This window comes from Oncorhynchus mykiss, chromosome 17 (genome assembly GCF_013265735.2).
Source record: "Oncorhynchus mykiss isolate Arlee chromosome 17, USDA_OmykA_1.1, whole genome shotgun sequence".
Classification (NCBI taxonomy): domain Eukaryota; kingdom Metazoa; phylum Chordata; class Actinopteri; order Salmoniformes; family Salmonidae; genus Oncorhynchus; species Oncorhynchus mykiss.
Genome location: NC_048581.1, coordinates 41,635,473 through 41,650,432, shown reverse-complemented (window position 1 = coordinate 41,650,432; position 14,960 = coordinate 41,635,473). Strand labels below are relative to the sequence as shown.

The following is a 14,960-nucleotide window of genomic DNA, read 5'->3' as shown; positions in this document are numbered from 1 at the left end:
GTACGCACTACATAACAGACTGACCATGCTAGTGGGGAATTGAACATGGGAAAGTAAACGGTGACAGCCCCGTCCAAGCCCCCTGACTTCCCCTCTCATCCCTGTGATGTGCAGGGTGCTTCCTGGTAGAGTCCAGAGGAGCCCAGCAGCGGAGCAAAAGGGCATGGGAACACGAGGAGATCTGGACAGTTCCAATTGAAACCGAAGATAAAACAAACCTCAACAAGGCCATGGCCCCATTGGCCTCGGTCGGCCTTGGCTCACCTTCCGACTTCATTTTTGCAAGAGCTGTTTTTTTTTCACGGATATCGGGTTCTGGTACATTGTATGACGTTTTGCATCATACATATATATCTATCTCTCTCTGACGTTTGGAATGACAATGGATGATATTTCTAAATTCTCCTTCGGAATGGTTCATTGCCTGAATAAATGAAAGTGTGGTTAGTGTTTTAAAAATGTGTATGTACAGTATATCCTAAGGTACTATACTAAACTATGCATCCAGTCTAGTCTGAAAAAATGTGTGTGTGCGTGTCCTTTCGTGCATCCATGCATGGGTGGATTAGTGTGTGTGTGCGCGTGTGTCTGTACGTGTGCGCCAGTGTGATGGATGGCAGGCAAGTCGCACAATGGCAATGAACTCTAAATGAGCTGACCTCTCCCTGCAGCATAATGGCTCCATGTAACATGCATTACAAGGTGGAGAAGGTGACTGAATACCTCTTAATGACACCATATGGACCTCCACCTGGAACCCTAAATTCTGCCCCACTGACTGCCTGGGGGTACTGAATACACTGTCTCACACAGACAGGCCCCCGCTCTCTCTTCAACAAAGGCCCCTGAACAAGACTTTAGTATTGTAGTCCTGCCATGGCTAAACAGACTCCATTCTGGACGTTAGTGCCATCTGCCAGTAATAACCTCTATGACCTTGTGTCTGCCCTTTGGCACAGAACTACAGAGCAATTAGATAGAAAAAACACTAAGAATAGTACAAAGAGATAAGCCTATCTGAAAATATGTACTGTAATAAGTGTGCATCCTCTAGGTAGTCTACAGTACATTAGGGAGTAATTGGGCATCAATACTTATTTTGACATTAACTAGAGAGGCGCGTACAAGCAATAAGGTCATGTTCAGCTGAGACAACATAATCACAGAGAGTTTACAAAGTGTACAGTCAAGTCACTGTATTGGGTCTGCCATTGCCAAGGGAGTCATATAAACACAACACAAAACTGTCATACCCCAACAATCCTCTCAGGCTCTGCATAGCCAAACCACATACAGACTAGAGTAGAATAAGTAGAGTACAGTAGAACACGATAGAATAGAATAGAACACAATAGAATAGAATATAATAGAACACAATAGACTAGAAAATTACCATTATTATTCACACAGGCAACTTTCCACATGGACACTCAAATGTAATTCTATATATTATACCCTAGGAACTGACACACACACACACACACACACACACACACACACACACACACACACACACACACACACACACACACACACACACACACATGCTCACTGGGCCTGTCCCCACTCAGAGCACACAGGGCCTGCGGCTTCACCCCGTCTGCAGCCTTTGAACCGCATGGCTAGTAAATAAGGCTGCCTGCCACACTGTGTGTGTGTGTGTGTGTGTGTGTGTGTGTGTGTGTGTGTGTGTGTGTGTGTGTGTGTGTGTGTGTGCTTGTGTGTGTGCTTGTGTGTGTGTGTGTCTGAGGCTGTGAGCAGATGTGAGGGGCGATTAGAGTCCAGTAATGGGCTCCTGAGAGAGAAGACTCTTACACAGGGATGACCTCAGAGCCCAGGGATTTCATTAACACTAGAACACTGAACACACACAAACACACACACTTGAAGAGTCCCCCCCATGTTGGCAGTAGGAGGAAGTAGCCCCTATACACTGATCTTGGGTCATTTTTGTGCATTCCCACTAATGGTTAATTTTAGGATTTTGGGAGGGAAAGCTTATCCTAGATCTGTACCTAGATATGTACCCTAGTTTCCCCAGTCCTAATCCCTGCTCCTAAAATTCAATTCAAATAACTTGAATCATTGTGAATGCTGTACATTTATTTAACTTTTTTTTTGCCAGTTAAGTCAACGACAAGTCATTGAAATTCTCTTTTAAGAGGTGAACAATCTTTAAAAAGTTGATTCTGTCAAAAGTCAGATGGTCAGATAATCTTTGCTAGTGTAATTAGCAAGTCTGCTATGAGACAACCATCACTGTTGGTGTGGGGTAGGACATCAGTGTTGATGACAATAATGTTAATGTGATGTGTTTATTGATTCATGTTTTCAGTGATTTAACCATATGATGAGGACAAGCAAATAAATACATATAGGCCACCTTTATGGCTCAAAATCATCTCCTGTTTTGGAAAAGCTGCTCTATACGTCCACGGATACAGCTGAGTGGAGCAAGGCAAGCCAAGTCAGGCTATGTGTGAGGTGAGAGAGTTTTAAGTTAATTTCCGAGCTTGAATTTGCCCCAGTAATGTACTATCAAACTGACTAGGCCTATGCTGATACTTGCAGGAAAGATAAAGATTCCTAAGTGGAAGAACATTTTTTTTAAAAGCATAACAAATCATATGAAATGGCCAATAACACTGAAAGTATTCACCGAAAAAATCTTTAAAAAAGTTTAAATAATGAACCCAGGGATAAATGTGACAAACGGACTCAACTCAAACAAGCTGCTACTACGCTCCATTGTCCATCAAAAACAACAAATTAACCAATAAAATTATATTTAAAATTCAAAAGAAAAGAGAAATTCCAATTAAGTGGCTTTGTGCTTTGTGTGTGTGTGCACGTTTGTGTGTGTGTAACACTAGCTGAGAGACTTGGTGGCCTTTTCCTTTCCACATGGTGGACTCCAACCAACAAGCCTGCTTTTATGCCAGCTGCACGGGGGTCTGCGCCCCCCTTATCCCGCGTAATCGAGCCGCCTTTCATTCAATCAAGCTACCATGGATCTCTCTCCCTCTTTTATCTCTGTCTCATTCTCTCTCTCTCTCTTTGTCTGTCCTTCTACCCCCCCCCCCCCGCTCTCTTGCTATCTATCCACCCCTAATATACCCCGTCCTAATACAGCCCCTTCCACCTCCACCACTACCACCTCCTATCCCCCCCACCATCTCTTGCCCAGAATCAGTGCCCCGGAACAAGGGTCAGGGAGAGGGACAGCTGGCAGACCTACCGGACGTCCCCTTAAAAACGAGGTGTGGGCCAGAGCGGTGGGTGACCCCAGTCAGATGGTGGTCTGCTCTCAGGTAAAACATCTGGTTTACTGATGGGATAAGGGGGTAGGCACACACACACATGCACACGCGCAGGCACACGCACACACAGTCAGGCATACATGCATGCAAAAAGCAGGGAGGCAGGCAGGCACCTAGGAACACACACACAGACACACACACAGACTGAGCAGGCCTCTTTATTAGTCATTTGGACAAAAAGCGCTGCCCTCCACCCTTTCCCCTCTGTCTACACAGCCAATGACAACGCCCGCCCTAGTTGCCAGCAGCTGTCCAGAGCTCACCAGCACACACACAAACACACACACACTGGAGCAAAGCATACAGGCATTACCCAAAGACGTGGCAACATTAGCTAGTGCCTGGCTGAATGATTTACCTGTAGTATACTTGACGTGACAGAACTTGCCATTCCACCACATTAGGAGTAACAGCTAAATTACTCTCTGTAGGGGAAACTCATCCATTTAAACTTAAGATCTGAATGTTTTGAATGTTTTTTCCATGGTAAACAGCCCAGTGCAACTGAATGTAATAACACAGGTGTCAATGATACAGCTACTCTATAAAAACGAATCATGTATGATGTCTGTTAGCTGGGTCAGAATTCCCGATACAGAGCAGAATATGTGAATATCCTCAAATCTGGAGCTAGGCTCTAGTGGAAATTGTGAAAGAGTAAAGCAACAGGTGTAAACAGGTTGAACACAACAGCATGGTGTGTTGGTGTGTTTGTGTGTGCATGTGTGTGTGTCCTCTTTCCTGGTCTGTCAGAGTTAGAATGTGAAGGCCTCCCAAGGTGTATTTAAAGGAATTGTGTGTGTGTGTTCCTTATGTGTGTGGGTGTGATGCGTGCGTGTGTGTGCTTGTTGTGGGTGTGTGTGTGTGTTTCTGCACGCATATGTGTGTGTGTGGGGAGGGGGGGTAATATGGAAGATTCTCCACAAACTGCTCAAGCAGAGCCAATGAGACCCACCCTCTCCTTCAAATCTCCCTTCCTCATTTCACCACATTCACTCAGTGTTCCCTCCTCACACTCCCCATATTCATCCAACACAATAGCTCCATTGCTCGTGGTAATCAAGGATTACTGTGAACCTGTATTGCATTCGCCTCTCTCTCTAAAGCCTTAAATGAAATGGTCATTGTAGGGGTTATTGGGTAAATGGTCACAGCAAAGAGACAGTGAGACACGGAGGTATGAGGTTTTTATGAGACACTAAAAGGGTTGATTTGTGATAAGTGATATGATAAGTCTTATAATGCATTATTTCTGCATCATCAGGCAATATAATTGCAAGCTTTAAGTAAAGTGTTACTAAGGTTTTAACTCAACAGATGGAAGTTAGGTTCTGTTTTTTTTAAAGGAGAACAATCATTTGATTGTAAAATTACAATAGGAATAGTTATATTTAAAACCCAAGAAACAATTTCCTTCAAATGTTTTATTTCAAACGCTGTTCTTGTTCTAATTATTCATAGTGAAATCTAAAATCATAGTTCCACAGACGGGCGTTGTGGTCCGAGTTCTTTGGTTGCAGCCTATGGACCAAAGGCTTAAATCCAGAGGCGTATTGTTGATGGAAAGTTTACACACAGTTCAGTTCAATGCTTTGACTGAGTTGCATTAAACCTGCCTCGTGATTTAAAATGCGTTTTTAGAGGAAATAAATTGATAAGTGAATGTGACCAAAACAGCTGTATGTTACATTTAGCTTGCTGCTTTTATGGCCATTAGCTGTCCCCCAGTGAACAGAATATTAAATACATTATGAACTACTAAATAAATATTAAGACATCTGGGTTGAGGGTTAACAACCAAAACAGTGAGATGCTGCTGTAATTTCAATAATTTGATTATTGAGAACCCTATTGAAACAGTGTCAAATGCTTTGGAATTGATGAACAGTGAATAGAAGAGAATACTATAATTCTAGTTGACAGATTGATTTTGCAAATAAAGTGCAGTTCACGAGTCCCTTTGAAAACACAATATTTTGACTTATTCAGGATATCTGCATGTGCTGCTTTAGTGCACACACTTAGGACAGTGCCAAGCCATTGCATTTATCCCGAGTGGAACAATTGCATTTATCCCGAGTGGCTCTAATGCACAGAGGATTGGTTGACCATACAGGCTGTTTCCCAGAATTCAAGCCCCCTGACTCCCAGTGAGAGACAAACGTGCTAGCTGTGAAATAATGAAATTAGTGGAGATAAAGTCAGGAAGAGCAGAGCTTCCTATGAAAATATGTATAATTCCACAAACTTTTGGCTCCAGAGGAGTTTTGAATTAATTTGTGTTTTCTTAAGAGGGGGTGCCTCGCGGTACAGGATGAGGAATTCTCCTCGATCCAGGTCTTTGGGCTCCTGCTTATTCACTATTTCTTAGACTCAAGTAATAGGAACCATGAAGGGAGAGGGTCCCGCGAAGCAGAAGGCCGTTCCAAAAATGGGGCCTAATATCATTAGGATACGAAACAGAGTGTTAAATCAAACACACCCCAGTACACACTGCCTTCGGTATGTGGTCCACTTTTTTTTCCCCCAGATGTTGTTCGTGTGGGTAGAAATTCAGATATGGAGCAAGTACCTGATCATTTATATTCAGTTGTATTTATTATATTCAGCATTGATACAAAAAAATGTACTGGTTGAGCTGATATTTGCTCCACAAGTATATTTCAGATAACTAATTGACTTGGACGAGAGCTGATAAGTCAAATATTTTTTTTATAAACTGGGGAAAATAGTTGATATGAGGCATATTTTACTAGATTTAATACTTGGTTGTTTGCTGAAATACAAAATGGTGGGTTGTCGTCTTTCTGCCTATTCAGTTACATGAAAAATGTCAAATTTGCTCAAAACTTTGTAATCGGTTAGATACAAAACTAATACTCTTCCTGGATCTACACCACATGCATATATATGAATTAGGGCATAATTGAGTACAATTTCAGCCAAAGCAGCTGAATAATTGTATCTTCAGTTAACTGATTAAGTTAAGTAGGTCTACTAGTGCGAAGCACTAGATTATATTCATTTTAATAAAACAAGGGTATTGTAATAGCGTTTTTATTATTCCGATGGAAAGGTATGCATATTTGATCACCTCAACAAGTCAAGTAAATTTAATATCCATATGCAAGCAATGACTGAACATTTGCCACATGCACTATTATGTGTGGATCAAGATGTCAATGGAACCATTGTCTGCATTTCTCAGACACCGAATAATGGTTTTGTTATTTTTGTGCTGAGAGCAAGAAGGAGAGATCCAGACATGGCTACTTCTGACTGAAGCTCTCATGATCTATGAGTGCTTAAAGGTATTTGGAATGGCTACCAAAACACAGGAGGCGATTTTAGATTGGAGCTATGAAGGGGTCCTTGAGAAATATGAATACCCGTCTATGAAAAATGCTTAGCGTGGTTCCCTTAAATGACTTAATTAGGTTCCTGGCAAGGGAAGGGCCTCCATTATTTAGGTGTAATCTTCAGTACTTAGGCCAAGAACAAGTGTTGAAAAGATTCAACTGCCACTAAGGAAAACAAAGAACTTTAACGAAAAGTAGGACAGAATGGTAAACTCCCCCAACATTCCCCGTAGTACACAGACAGACACTTTACTCAAACACACACACAGAAAAAAACACAGACAAAAACTACGCGATTTAGAATAACTGTGAAATTAACTGTGAAATGTATATTTTTCTAAACTTACAAGGCAGTAACTGGACAACTCACACCAAGTTATGTTGCCTTAAACTGTAATTGCTGCCATAGAGTAAAAAGGCAATGTTAGGTAATAGATTATGGGTGCATGTAAAAGTTGGATTCCATGGAAACTTAACTGTAGTCTATAATATAATGTACAATGGCGCAATGGGTAATGTATGCATAGAAGTATACTGATCACGACTCATAGAGCATAGCTATTGTTTTTTATTACAATATTTGGCTGTCAAGTAACGTTAGGCCTTAACCTGCAGTGCAATATATTTTCAATATATATTTTAAATTAGGAAAATATAGATTACTGTACATAGGCTACTCATTGGAAATAGGATTGAAATGTCTTTGAAATTGTCTGATGGGCTACTTCATTAAATGCATAGTAATTTGCTGTAATTCCATTCCAATTTAACTAGAGTAAATAAAAATACAAACATGTAAGAGAAAGGAAAATGCTGATAAGAAATATCAGTCACTGTCTCATATACTGTAGCCACATTTATAGGCCGTGAATTTGTTAGGTTTTCAAGCGGGTAAACTTGTAGGCTACTGGCGCTTGAGCTATAAAGTCAAATGGGTATTGGCGATAATTATTAAAGAATGATTCAAAACTGCTGTACATTTTTACCAATAATGTTCCAAATGAAATTTGAAATTTTGTGGCTACTGAAACAGGATACAGGTGGCTTACGTAGTCGTCAGTTGATGCGGCTAGGACATGAATTGTCATCAACTCAATTGCTAAGAATTGCTGATTGGAGTTGGTTTAAAAATACAATAGGCACAAGCGCAACCCATATTATCGTTACATTATGTATTATACTAATGTTGATATGGCATTGCCTCGCTCTAGTAAAGTATTGTTTGTATAGTTTATTATAGTGTACTGTGACAACAACAAAAACAATACAGGCCTACTTTAAGTTAAATTGAAACTTGTTCTGTAGCATTGTAGCCTGACCTATAGGCCTACAGATAATTCAAGCGCTCATAAAAATCGTTTAATTCCACACATAATGATCACATGCTATAACACTTTTTATGAACAGGCAATAAGACTTTTGAAAAGCAGCATGACATGTTACATTCAATCATATGCTATTAATGCACTTACCATGATTTGTGTCTAGGTCAGGAAAAATAAAATGCCAGTATTTTTTTCAACAGTGTCGTCTCTCCATATCACGTAGTATGTTCAACACTCTAGAGCAAAACGTCTTCCACAGATGAAACTGGAACGCTCAATGGTCAACCTGGAGTCACAGCACGTCCTTTCTCACTGTCTATGCATATATCTTCTTCAAAGTGATGACTGTAGATTTTAGAATTGTATGCGCACTTCGTTTGGCCCTCTTGAATCGTTCGTGTATGGTCGAAAAACCCGAAATGGCAGCTATCAACCAAATCTAAGGGTACGTTTTCATCCAAAACATTGCGCCGTTTCTCGATTAGTGTCATATACACCTTCTGGAGCGTGTTTTCTTTGACGCTGGTAGGGAAGTGATGTTATGCAAATAGAAAAATCTTGGTTCCTCCTCCTGAGGGTGTTCTCAATACCCACGAGCCGAGTGCTGTACAATGCATTTGTGTGTGCGTGTGTGCGTGTGTGTGTGTGTGTGTGTGTTTGTGATCCCCGCGCGACCGTGCGTGTTCCATTACGCAGGAGTTGCTTTCAATTGGCTCTCTTTATTCTTCAGTTAACAAAATAGCTCAAGCAGAGTTGAGCTCTTCCTTTATCTCTTTATCTCACATTTACATCTTTGTTTGGTCAAGAGTGCCTCTCTCGACTGTTGTTTACACAAAGACAACTGTTGTTTACACAAAAAAGAGAAGAAGAGCTCACTAGCTAAGGGCTTCTCTCTGAAAGTCTGTGATGGTGTTGACAGAAGGCTACTTCAGATGTGTGGATGGATCATTCAATTCTAATGACCCTAGGCTATTGGCTGGTTTCTATAGGTCGTTAATGTGTGTACATTTTGAGATCTTCTAGGCTTCTACTTTTAAAGTAACACTTATAACCTGCTTATATAAAGTAACGATTTGATATATGAAGCAGGCTTTACAAAATGGTCAAAGAATCCAGCCACCCAAGTCATAGACTGTTCTCCCTGCTACCGCAAATCAATCGGTAATGATGAACCAAGTCTGGAACCAAAAGGATCCTGAACAGCTTCTACCCCTATGCCATAAGACTAACGAAATAGCTGCATTGACCCCTTTTGGTCAAATTTTCACATATGCTGTTGTTACTGTTTACTATCTGTCACTTTATACCTAGTTATATGTACATACAGTTGAAGTCGGATGTTTACACTTAGGTTGGAGACTTTAAAACTCGTTTTTCAACCACTCTACAGATTTCTTGTTAACAAACTATTGTTTTGGCTAGTTGGTTAGGACATCTACTTTGTGCATGACACAAGTAATTTTTCCAACAATTGTTTACAGACAGATTATTTCACTTATTTCACTTTCACTGTATCACAATTCCAGTGGGTCAGAAGTTTACATACACTAAGTTGACTGTGAATTTAAACGGCTTGGAAAATTCCAGAAAATGATGTCATGGCTTTAGAAGCTTCTGATAGGCTAACTGACATCATTTGAGTCAATTGGAGGCGTACCTGTGGATGTATTTCAAGGCCTACCTTCAAACTCAGTGCCTCTTTGCTTGACATCATGGGAAAATCTAAATAAATCAGCCAAGACCTCAGAAAAAAAATTGTAGACTTCCACAAGTCTGATTCATCCTTGGGAGAAATTTCCAAACACCTGAAGGTACCACGCTCATCTGTACAAACAATAGTACGCAAGTATAAACACCATGGGACCACACAGCCGTCATACCGCTCAGGAAGGTGACGCGTTTTGTCTCCTAGAGATTAACATACTTTGGTGCGAAAAGTGTAAATCAATCCCAGAACAACAGCAAAGGACCTTGTGAAGATGCTGGAGGAAACAGGCACAAAGTATCTATAGTCCCAGGAAAACAAGTCCTATATCGACATATCTTGAAAGGCCGCTTAGCAAGGAAGAAGTCACTGCTCTAAAGCTACCATAAAAAAGCCAGACTACGGTTTGCAACTGCACTTGGAGACAAAGATCAAACTTTTTGGAGAAATGTTCTCTGGTCTGATGAAACAAAAATAGAACTGTTTGTCCATAATGACCATTGTTATGTTTGGAGGGAAAAGGGGGAGGCTTGCAAGCCGAAGAACACCATCCCAACCCTGAAGCATAGTGGTGGCAGCATCTTGTTGTGGGGGTGCTTTTCTGCAGGAGGGACTGGTGCACTTCACAAAATAGATGGCATCATGAGGTAGGAAAATTATGTGGATATATTGAAGCAACATCTCAAGACATCAGGAAGTTAAAACTTGGTGGCAAATGGGTCTTCCAAATGGACAATGACCCCAAGCATACTTCCAAAGTTGTGGCAAAATGGCTTAAGGACAACAAAGTCAAGGTATTGGAGTGGCCATCAAAAAGCCCTGAACTCAACCCTATAGACATTTTTTAGGCAGAACTGAAAAAGCATGTGCGAACAAGGAGGCATACAAACCTGACTCAGTTACACCAGCTCTGTCAGGAGGAATGAGCAAAAATTCACCCAACTTATTGTGGGAAGCTTGTAGAAGGCTATCCGAAAAGTTTGACCAAAGTAAAAAAATTTAAAGGCAACGCTACCAAATACTAATTGAGTGTATGTAAACGTCTGACCCACTGGGAATGTGATGAAAGAAATAAAAGCTGAAATAAATCATTCTCTCTACTATTTTTCTACGACATTTCACATTCTTAAAATAAAGTGGTGATCCTAACTGACCTAAGACAGGGAATTTGTACTAGGATTAAATGTCAGGAATTGTGAAAAACTGAGTTTAAATGTAGTTGGCTAAGGTGTATGTAAAGTTCCGACTTCAACTGTATCTATCTCAATTACTTCGTACTCCTGCACATCGACTCAGCACTGGTAGTCCTTGTAAATAGCCAATTATCGTTACTAATTGTGTATCTATTATTACTTTTATTATTACGTGCTTTGCTTTTCTATTATTTCTGTATTTTCTTTCTTTCTGCATTGTAAGTAACCATTTCACTGTTAGTCCACACGTGACAAAAACGATTTCATTTAATTTCATTTGATATAACCTGCTTATACACTCTAGAAAAAATAGTGTATTTCCATAATAATTGGCTTATATTATACATGCCCAATGAACAAAAATATAAATGCAACATGCAACAATTTCAACTATTTCAACTTGTCACTGTTTCAGCACCACCTGGCAGATAAAAAGAAAATATATATATTTATATTGCATGGCTAGGTGCCCAATCAGAATGCATTTTGGGATTCTAACTACTAAGTATTACATTATTACATCTCCCTCACACCTCCTCATATCATGAGTACACACCTGGCATATAACCTCTGTCCCAGTCTGCTCTACTGGCAGGCCCGGCAGCGCTATATTGGCATGGTTAATCATATACCATTTGTTATGTTAATTGAGAAACATAACTGGGGGCGGGGCGGCAAAAATTATTTCTGGGGTTTCCATGCCTGGCTTTGCTACCCAGTAGAGGACCTGTATGGAAAGTATTTCGACGAAACATTTCCCAACCAATTGCAAATATATAAGGCTATATCCCCCCAGAGTTGATTGATGCACTGGTTGTATAACAAAAAATCCCCATCAAAATCCATCCGTTTAAGCTAGAGATATCTGTTTTTTTTGCATTGGATGCGTCTCAATCCACCGCATCCACCAGTGTCGAACGTCCACATCTGCGGTGAAAGGTGGCAGAGCTCCAGCGGTGTTTGTCAAATCACAAAAACGTCTGTAGCGTCCGAACGGTTTGACCTACAAAGGGTTTGACCTACAAAGGGTTTGACCTACAAATGATGGTGTTCTCCTTTTTGCTCTATGACCCCCACAAGTATCAAGGGACTCATTTGAAGGTAACCAGTATCGGATTTTTAAAAACGAATGGACGTATGAAGGTAGTTTTGTGCCTACCCCCCCAAAAAGGGTTAAATGTGTTAAAAAAAAAATTGATATACACTACCGGTCAAAAGTTGTAGAACACCTACTCATTCAAGGGTTTTTCTTTATTTAGACAATTTTCTACATTATAGAATAATAGTGAAGACATCAAAACTGTGAAATAACACATTTGGAATCATGTAGTAACCAAAAAAGTGTTAAACAAATCAAAATATATTTTGTAGTTGACGTTCTTCAAATAGCCACCCTTTGCCTTGATGACAGCTTTGCACATATTCTCTCAACCAGCTTCATGCTCAAATAAGCAAAGAGAAACGACAGTCAATCATTATTTTAAGACATGGTCAGTCGCAAAAACCATCAAGTGCTATGATGAATCCGGCTCTCATAAGGACCGCCACAGGAATGGAAGACCCAGAGTTACCTCTGCTGCAGAGGGTAAGTTCATTAGAGTTACCAGCCTCAGAAGTTGCAGCCCAAATAAATGCTTCACAGAGTTCAAGTAACAGACACATCTCAACATCAACTGTTCAGAATAGACTGTGAATCAGACCTTCATGGTCAATTTGCTGCAAAGAAACCACTACTAAAGGACACCAATAAAAAGAAGAGACTTGCTTGGGCCAAGAAACACGAGCAATGGACATTAGACCGGAGTAAAATGTGTCCTTTGGTCTGGAGCCAAAATTGTCTCCAGACCAAATTGAGACACGGTGTGGGTGAACGGATGATCTCTGAATGTGTATTTCCCACCGTAGAGCATGGAGGAGGAGGTGTTATGGTGTGGGGGTGCTTTGCTGGTGACACTGTCTGTGATTTATTTAGAATTCAAGGCACATTTAAACAGCATGGCTACAACAGCATTCTGCAGCGATATACCATCTGGTTTGGGCTTAGTGGGACTATCATTTATTTTTCAACAGGACAATGACCCAACACATCTCCAGGCAGTGTAAGGCCTATTTGACCAAGAAGGAGAGTGATGGAGTGCTGCATCAGATGACCTGGCTTCCACAATCACCCAATATCAACCAAATTGAGATGGTTTGGGATGAGTCGGACTGCAGAGTGAAGGAAAAGCAGCCAACAAGTGCTCAGCATATGTGGGAACTCCTTCAAGACTTTTGGAAAAGCATTCCAGGTGAAGTTGGTTGAGAGAATGCCAAGAGTGTGCAAAGTTGTGATCAAGTCAAAGGGTGGCTACTTTGAAGAATCTCAAATATAAAATATATTTTAATTTGTTTAACACTTTTTGGTTATGTATAATTTCATATTTTTGATGTCTTCACTATTATTCTACAATGTAGAAAAAGGTAAAAATAAAGAAAAACCCTTGAATGAGTTGATGTTCTAAAACTTTTGACCAGTAGTGTATAGATATTTCCTGATTTAAAAAAAAATATCTCCCAGAGTTAGGACAAACACTTCAAAACTATGTTTCTCATTATTGAATTTTTGACTGTACTTTTTGCCATTTATGAATGTGTTATTCAATACGTTTCTATGGGCTTTAAAATCTATGGGCCAAAATCAATATTTTATCAAATACTTTTTTAATCAAATGGTATGACCATCCAAGTCTTAGACTCTAAAGATATAATAGATATTATGTCACATAAAGGAACATGTTCCACCGCAGTTTCAGTATGCTTTGTGTGCATTAACATCAAGTGGCCTATGTGTAGCCTAACATTTGCTACAATAAGCACAGAAACATGCCAAGGCACATACAGTGTCAGCAAATTTGCATAAGGAATATACCAACAGAACATTTTCCAACCAATTGCACCGATATTAGGCTACATAGTGCATATAATATCACATAAGTATAAGCATATATTTTATATCACAGACACAAAACCTAAGCCACATAATGTAAACTACGTTAGAATAGGGGCAGGCGGTTGTCTGGGAGTCGTGTCGGAGTCGTGTCCTTCCCCAGTCTGGATGTACATCCTGTAACATGAGCAAGTCCGTCGCTGTGAACCTGCGAACTGCAGGCCTAGCAAAAGAGGAAACGGGTCTCCTGGTGCGTTTCCAATAGAGAGATCTCTCTGACACCCTTTTGACACCTCAAGAATGATAAAGTCAACCAGCAGGAATGCAGGCAGTAGTTTCTCATGCATGCTAGATCCTATTTAGAGACTGAAAACAAGGAATATAGGGTTAAATTATCCCCAATTACTGCTATTTTTGGCACACGGAGTAGGAGTATAACCGTGTGTACATTTTCCCATTTCACCATCGCCTTTGATGCGTTGGTGATGAATTCCAATAGCCCTTTGACAAATGTGTACATTTCCTACATTGATACTCTCTCACTTATTCTGGAACTCAAAACAAAAGAGAAGAGCAGAGGGAAGTGGTGGGGGGAGAAATATGGAAAAGTTCCGTAACATTACCTTTGACTCTGGGATGTAATGTGACCCAGACATGGAGTTTGTCTGCTTCTGATTCATTTGCAAGGCGGGTGGGCAAGTTCCATTCTTCCATAGGAATGTGCGGCGGAGAAATAAAAGCAACCATTGTCTCGTCTTCCTCTAAAGAGATTGGTTGGCTCACTGCAATGGCCGCAATGTCACAAGGCTTAATGGCACTGATGATGGTCTCGCTCCCTCAGAAAACCTATTCTCCTTTTAAGTATCAAAATACTTTTCTACATCAAGTAAAATGTGCATAAAATACTCAATTGAGCCTTGAAACGCTTTTATAAGGCCTATGCTGAGAACGTAAACAGGGAAAGACGGATGTAATAGTACACCTCACAGGGTGTTTACACAGTGGAAGCTGTCCTGTAATAACTACCACATCTGTGTCCCCCCCTACCACTCCCCCATCACCCTCCAAACCCCCAAACTTGCTCTCCCCTCTCTCTTTAGGCCAAATCTCTCTCCTCCTACATCCATCCTTC

The 14,960-nt window shown here is 40.5% G+C and overlaps 1 protein-coding gene across 1 annotated transcript in view; it reads right to left on the bottom strand.

The window, feature by feature from the left end:
* The window catches only part of LOC110493897 (eyes absent homolog 2), a 64,307-nt gene extending 55,748 nt beyond the window's left edge, over positions 1-8,559 (bottom strand). The window contains exon 1 of the mRNA XM_021568477.2: positions 8,152-8,559. The gene's annotated coding sequence lies outside the window, so the exon portion shown is untranslated. The remainder of the gene's footprint in view (positions 1-8,151) is intronic.
* Positions 8,560-14,960: the final 6,401 nt, after the last annotated feature.